Source organism: Zea mays, chromosome 5, assembly GCF_902167145.1.
Source record: "Zea mays cultivar B73 chromosome 5, Zm-B73-REFERENCE-NAM-5.0, whole genome shotgun sequence".
NCBI classification, from domain to species: Eukaryota; Viridiplantae; Streptophyta; class Magnoliopsida; order Poales; family Poaceae; genus Zea; species Zea mays.
This window is the reverse complement of record NC_050100.1, coordinates 215615859-215631524: the sequence shown is the minus strand read 5'-3', so window position 1 is coordinate 215631524 and position 15666 is coordinate 215615859. Positions and strand designations below refer to the sequence as shown.

Genomic DNA, 15666 nt, shown 5'->3' with positions numbered 1-15666 from the left:
CGCGGCGTTTTCGGCCAGAAGCTCGATAGTGGAGACGACGGGGAGCGTCCGAGAGGAGCCGGAAGCGGAGCACCACTTGCGCGTGGAGAAGGCCTGCGGCTCTCTACGGAGTTACTCGACCGTGGTGCTTGGCCCTCGCGTGGGCTTCCCTTTGCGTAGGGGCACCGACGAGGATTAGTCGGGACCTTGCGTGGTTCCGGATACCTCGGTAAAAATATCGGCGTCATCCACGAGAGTTTGCTTCTCTACTTAGCTCTTTACATTCCGCATTTATATTGAGCATTTAAGTTTCAATCTTGTAGTCATACTTATTTAGTGTAGATTGAAACTTAGCCTTTGCGGTAGAGATAGCAACACTTAGACAAAACCTAGTTTGCACACTCTAGTTTGATTACTTGCATAGGTTTTGCTCTAGGGATTTAATTGTGGCCTAGTTTAGTAAAAGTTTTAGAAGTCCTAATTCACCCCCCCTCTTAGGCGTCACCCGTTTCCTACAAGTGGTATCAGAGCCCGGTTTGGCTCATTTGAAACGTTTTAGCTTCACCGCTAAAAGAGCCGACGCTTTTTAGAGGAAGGGATGGATACCCATAGGCCACAATTCCAGCCACAACACATAGAGGATTGCCTGATCAAGACAAATGAGCCATAGTACACATTTTAAATGTATCACTAGAATTTTTAATAAGATTGGAGACAACATTTTGAAGACGAGCTAAATAATTTCAAAAACATCAAACAGCAAATATGTTTGTATCTACTGAGGTCAACATATAAAAAACTAAAATATGGAGCATACATGTATGAGCATGTATACCTTATGTCTACAATCGCCATTCACAGATATTTGTCAACTTTGACAAATGTTACCTAGGCAACCATTATTTTTATCAGGTACAGCCAAAAATGTTCTTGACAACTAATTCTTGTCTTCTATTTAACACTCCAATCGCAGAAGTGACTCTTTCAAGAGCATGTAATATACCAGTTCAAGTTTAACTTGTGACACCTTCATATGTATTAAGATGTCATGATTTTAGTTGGACGTATGTAAACATTGAGTTTCCAACAGAAATCAGTGGTCAAAGTTGTGGTGTTTTTAAACCATGTCCATGTGCGAAAGGGTTTTTAGCCAAGTGGTTAAATGTTTCCGAGTAGCACCTCCAGGTCCAAGCCTCCTAGGTTTGATCCCCCTCAGGGGCGAATTTCTGGCTTGGTTAAAAATATTCCCTCGCGGTGCCCCGCCTACTCCCGGGTTATGTCCTGCGCGCCACCCTCCGGTTGGGCCGTTGCAGAGTGAGCGGTGACGACCTGCTAGTGATGGGGGCCAAGCTACGAGGATTTTCTTGGCCGGGTTATGTCCTGCACGCAACCCTCCGATGGGTTGTGTGCGCCTTGAGTGCTGGCCACAGGCATTATACCGGGAGGGCGGTCTTTCCCTCCTGGTCGAGTTTTTTTAAACCATGTCTATGTCCCAAAAAATCACCTTTTCTCTAAGGACCATGTTTCGGTCTCTTCTTAGCCATCAGTGGGTTGTGTGCGTCTTGCGTGCCAGCCACAAGTCCGATGCATACATGCAGTTAACACTTATATTTTGTTATTATGGACAGTTTGCATGAACACTTGATTGTACACCTATATATCAATTCTACATGATTGTTGTTTGCTTGAGATTATTTCCCCAAATATTGATATGATTCTAGATTCATCATGACATGCCATATGTTTTTTTGGATTTGATGCTTACATGTAGATGGATAAGAAGACCAAGATTATAGTTTGTGTTGCTGCTGCACATATATTACTGTCAATGATGGCTATGATTATTCATTCTAGAAAAAGAAAACGAAATGCAAGGAGGACTGGGATTACCTATGCACCAATGCATGAAAGGGATAGAACTAGAATTGAATATCTCAACACAAAGATTTGGAGGGATGACACATGTATAAACATGATTAGAATGAAAAGGGCTTGTTTCTTTCACCTAACTAAACATTTTAGAGAGCGTGGTTTACTTCAGGACACTATCCATATGTGTGTTGAACAACAAGTGGCCATGTTTCTAAATACAGTTGGGCATAACCTTAGAAATAGGTTGATTGGCACGAATTTTGGTAGATCTGGGGAAACAGTTAGTCGATGTTTCAATAAAGTTCTTCGTGCAATTGGTGAGCTACGTGGGGAACTAATTAGGCCACCTTCATTGGACACTCCAACCAAAATAGCAGGGAACTACAGATGGGATCCGTATTTTAAGGTGTGAAACTTATCACTCTTTTGTTTTTAGGTATATATTCATGTTGCACATATGGCCCCTAATGTTTCATGCTTGTATTGCCCTTAAACTAGGATTGTATTGGAGCTATTGATGGTACACATGTAAGAGCCACTGTTCCTAGAGATATGGAGCATGCCTTTCGTGGTAGGAAGTCCTATGCGACTCAAAATGTAATGGCGGCTGTAGATTTTGATCTACGCTTCACTTATGTGTTGGCTGGTTGGGAGGGAACAGCTCATGATGCTAATGTATTACGAGATGCTTTAGAACGTGTGGATGGCCTTCGCGTTCCACAAGGTAATAGTTTCACTTATTTGCTTGTAAATGACAATGTTTATGGAATTATGACCATAATATATATATATATATATTATATTATCATTGTATTTTAGGTAAATTCTACCTAGTTGATGCGGGATATGGAGCAAAACCAGGATTCTTGCCTCCTTTCCGTGGCGTGAGATACCATTTAAACGAATGGGGCAATAATCCCGTACAGAACGAGAAAGAGTTGTTTAATCTAAGGCACTCATCTCTTCGCGTCACAGTTGAGCGTGCATTCGGGTCATTGAAGAGAAGATTCAAGATTTTAGATGATGCATCTCCTTTCTTCCCTTTTCCAACACAAGTTGATATTGTTGTTGCTTGTTGTATCATTCATAATTGGGTCATACAAGATGGGAGTGATGAGTTTATTATACAAGATTCTAATTGGCCTAGTAACAGTCATGCTACATCTTTAGTTGGCCAAGCAAGTGAGCATGCTGCTATGGTTGCTTTGAGGCAAGGAATTGCAGACCAGATGTGGACAGACCATCAGAACTACAACGGAAACTAGTATCTTGTAATATTTGTAAGAACCATTTGTAAGGATGCTATGTTATTGCAAGGATGTATTGGCTACTATCTTTTATTTGTAAGAACTATTTGTAAGGATGCTATGTTATTGTAAGGGCATATTGTTTGCTGATTTTAATGTTGCTATGTCATTGTAAGGAAGTATTGTTTGCTAATTTTAATGTTGCTATGTTATTGTAAGGAAGTATTGTTTGCTGATTGGTATGATCCTGAAACTTGTAGGGAAGAAAGGGAAGCTGAAGGACAAGGCTTCACTAATGGGCATGCTACCTGGACATCAGCAATGTCCTCTTTCATGTTGTCCTACCTTACCAATGTGGTGTCAAGTGGCGAAAGGACATCGTCTGGTTTTAAGAAAGTTCACTACAACAGTTGTGCAAAAGCTATCAATGAAAAGTTCCGAACTGCCCTCAATGGCGAGCAGATCAAAAATCATCTGAAAACTTGGTCCAGAAGGTTTGCCAAGATAAATAGGATAAGAAAAGTGAGTGGTACAGGCTGGGATGAAGATAGTTTTACTATTACTTTGGATGAAGAGCACTATAATGGCTATGTTAAGGTATTATTTCTTCTACCTGCAATATGTGTTCAATCTGCAATATGTGTATAATCTGCTATATGTGTTCAATCTGCAATATGTTCTACCTGCAATATGTGTATGATCTGCAATATGGGATGAAGATAGGTTGTTCCTTTGTTACTGCTTCTTGGCAACTCTCTCATCTTCCTATTACACATATCTCAACTTTCAGACTTATGTACACATAATGCAGATTTATAATAATCCAAATGTAGGATCACAAGAATGATGCTGATTGTTTAAACAAGCCTCTTGAACACTTTGCTGAGATGCAAACAATATTTGGAAACACCATGGCCACAGGTAAGTTTGCAAAGGATTCTAGTGCAGCTTTAGGTGAAGATGATGAAGTTCAAAATGAAGAGGTGATGGCACATGCTTTCACTAAAAGGATGTCCAGTTGTGATGATAATGCCACAACATCTTCTACAAGCAAGACCAGGAAGAAGGCAAAAAAAACGTGATAGTGAAGAGGAGGGGTTGATTGCTGCATTCAAAAGTGTCGGGGATACCTTATCCAATGCTATTGAGAAGGTTGCCACAGGGGGGCACTGATGTGCCAGATGATCTTTTTGATAGTTTGATAAACCTTCCAGGTGTGTGTGCTTTGTTCTTAACTTCAGATTTTGTAACCTATTTTCTATTGATCTATTTGTCCAATAAAAACTATTGTAACCTAAAACCTGAAAACTATTGTAACATATTTTTTGACAATTTGCAAAACTTTGCAGGTTTTGAGCAGAACCACATATCTCTGTATTTCAATTATCTGGTGGCGCACCCTCACATTGCTAGAGCCTTCAACAAGTTGCCATTCGACCACAAGTTAATCTAGGCTCGCAATTTCATCAGTGAAAAGTTCCCAGGAGTGTGAGGGCAATTGGTAGGTAGGCTTGGAGGGTTCTTTTGCTTGAACTACATCGAACAATGAATTGTGATCTATGTACGTATGGATTTTGTAGAAGCCTTGAACTTGATATTATGTGTACCCAGGAGTGTGAGGGCAATTAGTAGATAGGCTTGGGCAGTTCTTTTGCTTGAACCACATCAAACAATGAAATGTGGTCTAAGTACGTGCAGATTTTGTGGAAACCTTATATTGGAATAATGGAAACCCTAACCCTAACAGGGGTTGGGTGGTGTATTAATAGACTTGAGTACTGGGCCGGGCCCATTACAGAGGGGCGAGACAGTAATTACATAGGGAACAACCCCAAACCCTAAACGGGTATTCTAACACCCCCCCGCAGTCACAACTCTATCCTGTACAGATGTTGAGACTGGAGCGAAAGTCTAAAAATGCACTCGATGGTAACCCCTTGGTGAAGATGTCAGCGAATTGCAGCGTGGTGGGGACGCTGAGAACCCGAACGTCACCAGCAGCGACACGCTCGCGGATGAAGTGCAGGTCAATCTCCACGTGCTTCGTGCGCTGATGCTGCACGGGATTGGTGGAGAGGTAGACCGCGCTGACGTTGTCGCAGTAGACGAGGGTGGCGCGCTGAAGGGGACTGCGAAGCTCTCTGAGGACGACGGGCCTCCGGTCGAGGGGCGAGACAGTAATTACATAGGGAACAACCCCAAACCCTAAACGGGTATTCTAACACCTTAAACTTGGTATTATGTGTAATGCTAGAACACATTATTATGTATTGTGTGGAATTAATAATATGTGTGTTTTGTGGACTTAATATTAGTTGTAACATATCATGAGATGGGGGCAATGACTGCAAGCATTTTGATTGAATTCCATTTTTTGTGAAGGACAAGTGTAACAGTTATCTCTCAAACCAAACAAAGGACAAGACCAATCCATCCCCGGTTATACCTCTAACCAAACAAAAAACAAGGACCATCTCATCCCTCCGACCAAACAATACCAGAAATCATTTCATCGCCCAACCCAGGGATCATTCTATTCCGTCCTCATTTGTCCCGCAACCAAACGCATCCTAAATAACTAGCCATGGGCAAAGTAAAGGGTGGTTTGTGCTGCAGGTGCCAAGTATTCTGAACAAATAAAGTGGTAAAAGATTCGAAGCATTTGCAAACAGAAAGTACCAAATAACAAGTACTATAGTAGAAAAAAATGGGGCTCCCTATACATGGGTACTCCATCTCTGACCTAGTATATTAGTTCTCTAATTGGTTTCCGAGATATAACTATATGAGTAATGTACTCCAATCATATTGTCATAACTAAAGTGAATCTTCAGTATTCCAAACATTCTAACATCACAGAAGTAAACTTTGAATAATTCAGAATGAGGAAGTAACATGTCTGGAACTTGATTTTGAGATCCTAAATCTTTAACAGCTGGAATTGAATGCAATTAGATGTGAACACTACATATATACTCCTAGAATAGTATACAACTTTCCTGCTGTCTAAGCTAGACTTTACATACCTGAATTCTTTCTCAAAAATAAATTTATTTTTCCTAAGGGATAGTGTGGCGATGCCGTAAAATGAAAGAGAACTTATTGTGGTATTGCACTCAACGAACAAGCATAATATTAGTTTTCTATTTAGAAAGAGCAGGCACAAACAATAAAAGCAAATATACCACCGATAGTCCTGGATAGTGCATGACATAACCAATAACTCGGCGACTTAAACCTTCATAGAGAGTGCTATTAGTACTACCATCACCATTTAATATAGGCTGATAACAATGCCTTTCACAATTATGATAGAAACTACTCTCCTTATTGTTCTCTCCTGGAGTAGATAACCTTTCCGCATCCCCAGGATCTTTGCTGTGCATGTAAGGTGGGCTCAACTTGCTTTGAACATTAATTACTGTCACTGTGTGCCCATCACCAAGCATTTTTATTGGACCAGGAAAATTAATAGGCTTGGTATGCTTCTCTTTCAGTAGATTTTTTGTGTTTTCATTATCAACAAATTGAGAAGTTGGAGGATCTGTACAGCAGCAACTATCACATTCTGCAAGTGTAGCTATATGATACTTTGACGAATGTAATGAGTCCACAATCTGAACGCCATCATATGCATTGACCTATGGAGCAATTGAATGAATCCCACCCATTAGCTAATAGAGAAGGGCAAGCAAACCAAATAAAAATTCAACAAGAAAGCAGCACAGCTTATAATAAATAAGTAACAAAAAAACAACAGTAACATTTAATCCACACCTACAGCACTAGTATACTCTGGATGCTACAGAATTACCTTAACAGCCAGCTGAAATCTTTTGAGAGTGTCAACAATTATTAAGACCAGCTGCATGGCTGCACAGATTTGTAAGAACAAAAATTGTAATGCTGGCTGTTATTAAGTAAAAAAAAACTATGGAAAACATTGGTCATAAGCATATTAAGCGAGTGTTTGAATGCACTAGAGCTAATAGTTAGTGGCTAAACTTAGCTGGAGACATTCAAACACCCTAGCTAATAGTCTAATTATTAGCTATTTTTAGTAAATTAGTTAATAGTTAGTTAGTTATTTGTTAGCTAGCTAATTTCACTAGCATTTTTTTAGCCAACTAACTATTAACTCTAGTGCATTCAAACACCCCCTAAGTACCTTACCTAACGGATGCAGTGCCTGCGAAAGTTCTCTCAAGGTAACTCCTTGCCCACCAGCTTGATGAATAACAAGAAATGCATTCCTGAACAGTTCAGGAGACAATGTGAACAATTCATTTTGGTGCTCAGATACTGGTGATAACTCTTCCGCATAATTTGTCATGGCATCCCAAGGCCATCCACTGTATGAGTTCTCCAACTGAGATTCAGACAATAAATGCCTATATGAACTTAAGCAATTTGAAAACAATGGCATGATGTGCCTTTCTGCATGCAAATCAACATTCTTTTTGCTCATTGCCCAGCTTGAAGTAAAAATAGAGGATTCTTTACCATGAAACTCTTGCAAGAAATTGCTTGTTTGAATTCTATGAAGATTTAGACCTATTTGGATAGCAGGAAATCCTTTCTCCCGGCGGTAGCAAAAGTCACTTTCTATCTTTGGCAAAGGCTTCGGTTTCTTAGCCTTGCTGCTTTTCAGTTTCACTGTATCAGCCTTGCGCTTATGACTGTTGTCAGCCAAACCGCTGGTATCTACGACCAAAGGACCAGAGCTGTTAGGCTCATCAGCCTCACCAACTCCTTCACTAGGCAAGAAAGGTGAAATGAGAAGGTTTCCTGACAAAACCAGAGAGAATAGATGAACAATTTCTCCACATTGTATATCTGGATACAAATAAACTCCACTGTCTGTAGTATTCTTTTGCTGAGCTATAAGCCAATTAGAAAATATAGAAGCCTTTTTCCCTGAACCAAATGGAAAAGGTGAACAACAAGCATTGGTTAAGAATTGTGAAGAAAGGGTGTACGGCTTCCCACCACTCCCAGTAACCTGCAAAATGGCAAAAACAGGGGCTTTTAAGTCACAAGTCACACATAAGTAAAAAGTCAAATGTTCCATATCCCTCATGACATCACTTCAAGTATCACGGCCTAAATCAACTATAAGTCCAACTAGGTTTGGCCTAAATCAAACTTTCTGACTGACCAGCAATATCTGTAAAACAGTATTATCTCATATGAAAAGAGTTACATAGCATATAAATAGTTTTCATTATGAATTTAATAATGCCAATATTATGCTTGTTAAGGCATTATAGTCAAGGATATTACGGGGCGTTTGGATCCATTCATTTTGGAGGAAATGAAATTTACTTAATAAAGTAACCTAATTGGTTTGGATTTTGACATTTCACCACTTTCTAAAGTTCAGATATAAGCCTATCTCAAATTCATAGGGTGGAGGATGGGAAATGATTTTATATATCAATAAAATATGTTTCTATTTTCTACTCTGCAATTTATATGACGCTCTTCGGCTCACCCTCTATAGTAAAAATATAGCACATAAATATCTCCGACATCTTGCTAATAATAGTATACAAATATGTTTTGCATAAAACCACATTAGCTTAATTGATATGTGCCTAAATTACTATTACTAGAATGAGTTAGAAGTGACGAAACTCTAACCCTAATCAGGGTTGGGAGTGCATATATATAAGCCAAGAGTTGGACCAAGCCCATTACATAGAGGGGTATACAGGTAAATACACAACGACTGACCCAAAACCCAAACAGTATTTAACACCCCACGCAGTTTGAACTCTATCTTGTACACATGTTGAGACTGGATCGAAACTCGACGAAAACCCTCGACGGCAGCCCTTTGGTGAAGATATCAGCGAACTGCAGCGTGGTCGAGATGCTCAGAACCCGAACGTCATCGGCGGCGACACGCTCGCGAATGAAGTCCAGGTCGATCTCCACATGCTTCGTGCGCTGATGATGCATGGGATTGGTGGAGACGTAGACTGCCCTGACGTTGTCGCAGTAGACAAGGGTGGCACGTTGAAGGGGGCTGTGGAGCTCCTGAAGAAGCTGGCACTAGCCAGGAGGCCTCGGCCACGTTGTTGGCCACAGCGCGGTACTCGACCTCCGCACTGGAGCAGGAGACGACGGGCTGCCACTTGGCGGCCAGGAGACGAGGTTAGCGCCCAAGAACACGACATAACCGGAAGTGGACCAGCGCGTGTTGGGACATACAACCCAGTCAGCGTCGATGTAGACCACAAACTCCGATGTCGGGAGGGTCGGAGTAGAAGGCCGTAGTCGAGGGAGCTGTGGAGGTGGCACAGGATCCGCTTCAGAGCGGTGAGATGGGACTCACGCGGGGTGTGCATATGCAGGCACACCTGTTGTACTGGACGGCGCCGGTCAGGCTCCGGTAGGACGTCGCGTCGACGACCGAGGGCCCGTCGTCCTCAGAGAGCTTCGCTTGAGTGTCGACAGGTGTGGAGCAGGGCTTGTAGTCAGACATGCCAGCCCGCTCCAGGATGTCAATGGCGTACTGGCGCTAGTGGAGGAAGAGACCCTGAGTCCGGCGCTCCGATGTGATGCCATGGCTGAAGTGAAGGGGCCCCAGATCCTTCATCGCGAACTCCTACTGAAGGGCGACGATCATGTGTTGTAGGAGGTCGGCGGATGTCGTGAGCACAATGTCGTCGACATAGAGCAGGAGGTAGATGGTGTCGTCGTCGCGCCGGTAGATGAACAGGGATGTGTCCGACTTGGCCTCGACGAAGCCGATGGAGGCCAAGTAAGAGATGGAGCGACTGTAACAGGCACGCGGCGCCTGCTTGAGGCCATACAGGGAGCGGTTCAACCAGCAAACCAGATCCGAACGAGCGGCGTCGACGAAGTCGGTGGGCTGGCTACAGTAGACACTCCGTCAGAGTGCCGTGGAGGAAGGCAATCTTGATGTCGAGCTGATGGATCGCCCAATCCCGAGAGAGGGCGAGGACGACTCGAACGGTGGCGAACTTGACGACGAGGCTGAAGATCTCGTCGTAGTCCACTCCGGGGCGCTAGGTGAAGCCCCGAAGGACCCAACGAGCCTTGCAACGGTCGAGGGAGCCGCCCGAGGTCAGCTTGTGGCGAAAGAGCCACTTGCCGGTGACCACGTTGGTGCCTGGTAAACGAGGCACCTGGTCCCAAGTGTGGTTGGCCAGCAGGGCCACGTACTCCATAGCGCAACGTCGTTGGGGGTCGGCGAGGGCGGCGCGAACGGAGAGGACCGGGGAGGCATCCGGAGGAGTGGCAGCCGTGTCAGCCACCAGGATCAGCCGGTCAACGGGGTGGAGAACGCCGGCTGCGCGACGAGTCGCCATCGAGTGGACGTGCCCGGGGTCACGGTGGATGGCAACCGGGTGGTACACAGGAGGCTCGATGCGGGCCAGCGGGGCGTCGGGAGTGGCCCGCTCGCGGCGGTGGTAGACGAGGGCGGGGTCGGTGAAGCAAGCCACGCTCATCAATGGGGTCAGCTCAGCAAGAGCCGAAAGAGTGGTCCCCTCGTGACAGTGGTAGCCGAGGGCGGGGTCGGCGAAGCTGACCAAGCTCGTCAATTGGACCGTGCATGGCATGGGAGGGGTCGACGGAGCTACATGCGGCACAGGCGTGGTTGACAGGGCCGCGCGTGGCGCGGGCGACGGGGCCGCGCGGGGCACAGGCAGAGTCGACGGGGCCACGCATGGCGCGAGCGAATGCGTCGAGGCTGCGCGTGGCGCGAGTAGAGGCACGAGCGGAGGCGTCGGAATGTTAGTAACCAGGTTCCCGGATCGATGGGATCGAGGAACGGGAACATGGTACGCAGTACGCAGTACACTACAAAAACTAGGATTTAACACTACTGGAACAAGATTGTTCCCACGTTCCCGGAATGGAACAAATGTTCCCGGAACAAGGAACATGGCCAAGTTTCCAGTTCCCGGTTACTAAGGTCGGAACTGCGTGTGGCGCGAGCAACGGCGGAAGGCAGGGCGGCTAGGGTGGAGGAACCGGATCGAACTCAAGGAGAGAGTCGAGATTGGTGGGTGGGGAGAAGCCAGCAAGGGGAAACACATCTTCGTCGAAAACAACGTGACGAGAAATGACTGCGGTGGGAGACGTGGTCAAGACAACGATACCCCTTGTGATCAAGGGAGTAACCGAGGAAGAGCGAGTGGAGCGAGGAGATAGCTTATGAGGAGCGGTGGCGGAAGTGTTGGGATAGCAGGCACAGCCGAACACTCGAAGGTGGTCGTAGGAGGGGGTTGTGCCATACAGAGCGAAGTGGGGAGTGGGATGGCTCACCGCCTTCGAGGGGAGGCGGATGAGGAGATGTGTGGCGGTGTTTAGGCCTCTGCCTAGTAGCTGGCAGAGAGAGACGCCTAAAAGAGAAGGCAGCGGGTCATGTTGGTTGTGGTCCAAATGATGCGTTCGGCCCGGTCGTTCTGGGGAGAGGTGTAGGGGCATGAGAGACGCAACTGGACACCATGGGTGAGGAAGAAAGAACGAGAGGCGTTGTTGTCGAACTCGCGGCCATTATCACATTAGAGGGCACGGACAGGGCGACGGAACTGGGTGGAGACCCAGGCGAAGAAGTGGGTTGAGGGTGGCGAACATGTCAGACTTCAGCCGAAGAGGGAAAGTCCATAGAAAATGAGAGAAGTCGTCCAGAATGACCAGGTAGTATTTGTAGCCAAAGAGGCTAAGGACAGGAGAAGTCCAAATATCACAATGAACAAGATCAAAGACCTGAGCAGCTCCAGATGTGGAGGTGGAAAAAGGAAGGCGAGAGTGACGGCCGAGCTGACAAGCATGACAGAGGTGCTCAGAGGAGCCCCGACTACATGAGATATCTAAGCGATTGGAGAGCTAGGACATCACGTCAGGTCCAGGGTGCCCGAGACGACGATGCCAAACAGTGGAGGTGGTGGTAGTAGCGAGGGCATGAGGGGAGGATACACTGGTGGGGGAAGTGGATGGCAAGTGAATAGAGTAGAGGGGGTCGGAGCTGTCATAGCGAGCGAGCACAGCACGAGTGGTAAGGTGGCGTATGGTGAGCCCCTAGGGATCGAACTCTATAGAACGGTGGTTGTCACTTGTGAAGCGACGAACCGAGAGAAGAGGATGAGTAATGGGGAGCTACAAGAACGTTGTTAAGGTAGAAGGGTCCCGAGAGAACCGATGCACCTACTAAGGTGACCGGAAGGGTGAAACTGTTCCCCACCACGATAGAGGAAGGATGTGAGGGGTGTGGAAGAAGGTAGTGGGATAACGAGCTGGTGGTAGGAGTGGTGTGGAAGGAGGCTCCGGAGTCGACCACCGAATCGGTTGGAGAGGGAGAGGTGGTGAAGGCACGTGGTGCGAAGAGAGAGTCAGGGGAGGTGCTCCGACATAGCCACTAGGTGGGGAGGGAGACAACGGGGTCTCGATCACCAGGGAGGCAATCACAACACGGGGGAAGGCAAGCGGTCCAGGCATGTGGTGGCCCGCCTGAGGGTGGAGCTCGACGCAATCACGGAGAATAAGGTTCATGCCCAATCGAAGGCCACGAAAATGCCCCGGACAAGCTGGTCGTCGTGTAGGAGGATTCGCATAGCGTTCCCAACGGAACTTAGTAGAGCTAGGAAGGTGGTGGCGCCGGCGGTCAGGGCAAAGGCAGGGTCGAGGACGTCAGGAGCCATGGGATGCGTAGGGCCACCGGTGATCGGCGTAGGCGGCGCTTCGGTGAGGGAGTGGGCCATGGGCGGAGCACCGGCAGTGGGGACGTAGGTGGAGAAGGTGGCCACAGCCGCAATCAGAGCGTCGTCGGAGAGGGCAGCAACAGTGCTAAAAGCGGAGGCCTCCGACAAGGGGGCCGCCGAGGGGAAGTAGGCCAGCACGGGCGAGGCCACGACCATGGATTGCGGCGATGGTCGGAAGGGGAGGTCGGCGCGGCACTGTGATGGAGCCAGCGGGCGAGCCGCACACGGGCAGTGCAGCAGCGGAGGAGGCACCTGCGCAGAGCCGGGGAAGATGTCGGCCTACTAAAGTGCACTGGCGCGAACTGCAGCGGCGACGACGTCCGAGGCGGTGGGGTTCGTGCCGAGCAGAGGAGGTGGGTCTGCGGGGCGGCGTGAAGAAGATGGCGCGCGATGCCTAATAGGAACGACGATCGTCGAGCTAGACGGCTGGATCTCGGCGAGAGCAGGGGGCCAAGCCGACGGAGGTCAGGGAGCCGTCGGCTAGGGAGGGAGGGCACGCGTCTGCTAGGAAATGAGGGCGTGCGACGGCCTTCTGGCGGAGGCGCGTAGGCTGGGTGGTCACTGGGGAGGGTCACGGCTGGTGTTGAGTGGTGCCGGCAGCGGGATCTCGGCGACGGCGGGTCTCCCTGAACAAAGAGGAAGCGCAGAGGATGCGAACGACGGCCGGCCGGCGACTGGGGACGCGGTGCGGGAGGAGGCGAGTCTCGACAACGGTGGCCGACAGTGGAGGCACGGCCGCGAGCCCGCGCGCAGGAGAGTCCCGGCGGCGGCGGCCATCTGCGGAGGTGTGGTCGCGAGCCCGCACGCGACGTGGCCGAGGGAGGCACGGATGCTGGAGCCGGCCGGACCTGCGAAGGACACGGTGGCTGCTGAGGAGATGGAGAGGAGGGGCAGTGGCCTAGAGGGGTGGAGGTGGTCGTGGCCAGGGGCAGGGAGAGGCTGGCAGCGGCTGGAGGTGGGAGGGAGGAAGAGAGAAATCTGAAAACCTAGCTGTGGTACCAAGTTAGAAGTGATGAAACCCTAACCCTAATCAGGGTTGGGAGTGCATATATATAAGCCAAGAGTTGGACAAAGCCCATTACATCGAGGGGTATATAGGTAAATACACAAGGACTAACCCAAACCCTAACAGAATGGAATTCAATTCCAAGGATCCAAACAAGGCCTTAGTGTAATCTCCAAGTCTACGGTTCTCTTGTGTCTCTGATGAACTCTATATACAATTGCCATTATGCCTCAACACAATTATCCAATTCAGTTTCGCTTATTTGTGACATGTATCACAGCTCTATGTTTTATGATCCAGCCACCCCTGCACTTCCCCCAGGAGAATACATCTCCATTCTGGGGGCAGCCTTCTAGGGTTTTTTCATGGATGGATCTTCAACGCCATCGTCACGGGGAGTCCGCCCTTCAACTTTATCTGTGTCGTCCTCACGTCATCCGACGCCCATCAGCCAATCGACACCACGACCGTTCGTGTGCCTGTTGCAGGCTGCCCAGACGCAGATCTGCTTCTGGGCTTGACGTCGCCGACGCGCACATCATGGGATTCACTGTCCACCATCTTCATCCGCAAAGGCGCACGAATCTGTTGTGAGCCTTCTCTGAGCGAAGGCAGAGCCCTTCATCCATACACGAATGTCGCAAGTCCTCATCCACGTCGTCGCGGCCATATCGAGCATGGCATTGCCCATCTGCGGCCTCAATAGTCGTCACGCATATCTGTGTGGCCTGTCGTGCACTATACAGTTGCCAGCACTTCCGCACCCATCTCTATGTTGTACATGTGGCATCCTCGTCAACACGGCTGGCCCGTCCACACACATAGACCGTGTGCTCGTCCAACACCCGTTAGTGTGTCGGCCCACCCTATGGACGGTCCCATCCTAGCTTGCCAGTGTTCCCAGTCGTCCCGTCATTGTCTCATCAGGTTCGTTGTGCTTCGTCCATCCTAGACTAGGAGATTACACCAATACCCTCGATTACGTTGCGTTTGATAGGGGTCTTAAGGTATTATATTCAAGGATATAGTGTAGTCTCCTAGTCTAGGGTTTCCCTCTTGTGTCTTGTGTCTCATGTACTCGTCATATAGTCACCATTGGGCCTCAATACATTATCCAATTCAGTCTCTCTTATTCGTAATAATGTTATCAATTTATATAAAGTTCTTGCATACCAATGGTCTAAGTTAGAAAAGTTTGAATTAGACTAAACCAAGGTGAACTTATACTTGTGATCGAAAGTAAACTGGAAAGAAAAAAATCCTTTGAGAACAAACTAAGATATTCTGGCGACATTATTTCAAAGTGTATCACCTACTTTTTTTTATCGAACACGCAGGAAATCTGCGTATCTTTCCATTAATAGATAGAAGAAGGTACAACACAACACAACACAACACACACAACTCAATCCACACGACACAACAAGACACAGCACAGCCACCACACACAAACACTCTGAACAAGGCACAAGATTATCACCCGGGGTCAAACACAAACACTACAGCTGAAAGCAGGTTCAACCTTTTAGCTCCGGCAAGACACCACATCCTAAGCTCATCACCAGCGAGGGTGAGAACACTTGCTAGGCTCGGCGACCTCCCATTGAACACACAGTCGTTGCGATGACGCCAAAGGCTCCAAGCGCCAAGAATTACTAGAGAATTGAAGCCTGATTGGAGATCTCGGGGAACCTTCTCCACAACCCTGCTCCACCAGTCTTCTAAGCTGCAAAGAGCATTGTCCGGTGAAAGATTAGGCAACCCGGACCTGCGCAGCAAGAGGTACCAGAACTGTCTTGCAAAAATGCAAGAGATGAGAAGATGT

At 47.5% G+C, this 15666-nt stretch overlaps 1 protein-coding gene across 3 annotated transcripts in view; it reads right to left on the bottom strand.

The window, feature by feature from the left end:
- Positions 1-6419: 6419 nt before the first annotated feature.
- LOC118472110 (uncharacterized) overlaps positions 6420-15666 on the bottom strand; it is a 37398-nt gene continuing 28151 nt past the window's right edge. Inside the window, exons 14-17 of one of the 3 annotated variants that reach the window (XM_035959307.1) lie at positions 7602-8100; positions 7272-7467; positions 6913-6971; positions 6420-6739 (exon numbers count right to left, since the gene is read on the bottom strand). The gene's annotated coding sequence lies outside the window, so the exon portion shown is untranslated. Of the gene's footprint in view, positions 6740-6912; positions 6972-7271; positions 8101-15666 lie in introns of all 3 variants that reach the window. The other 2 variants (XM_035959309.1, XM_035959308.1) reach the window with 2 other exon arrangements.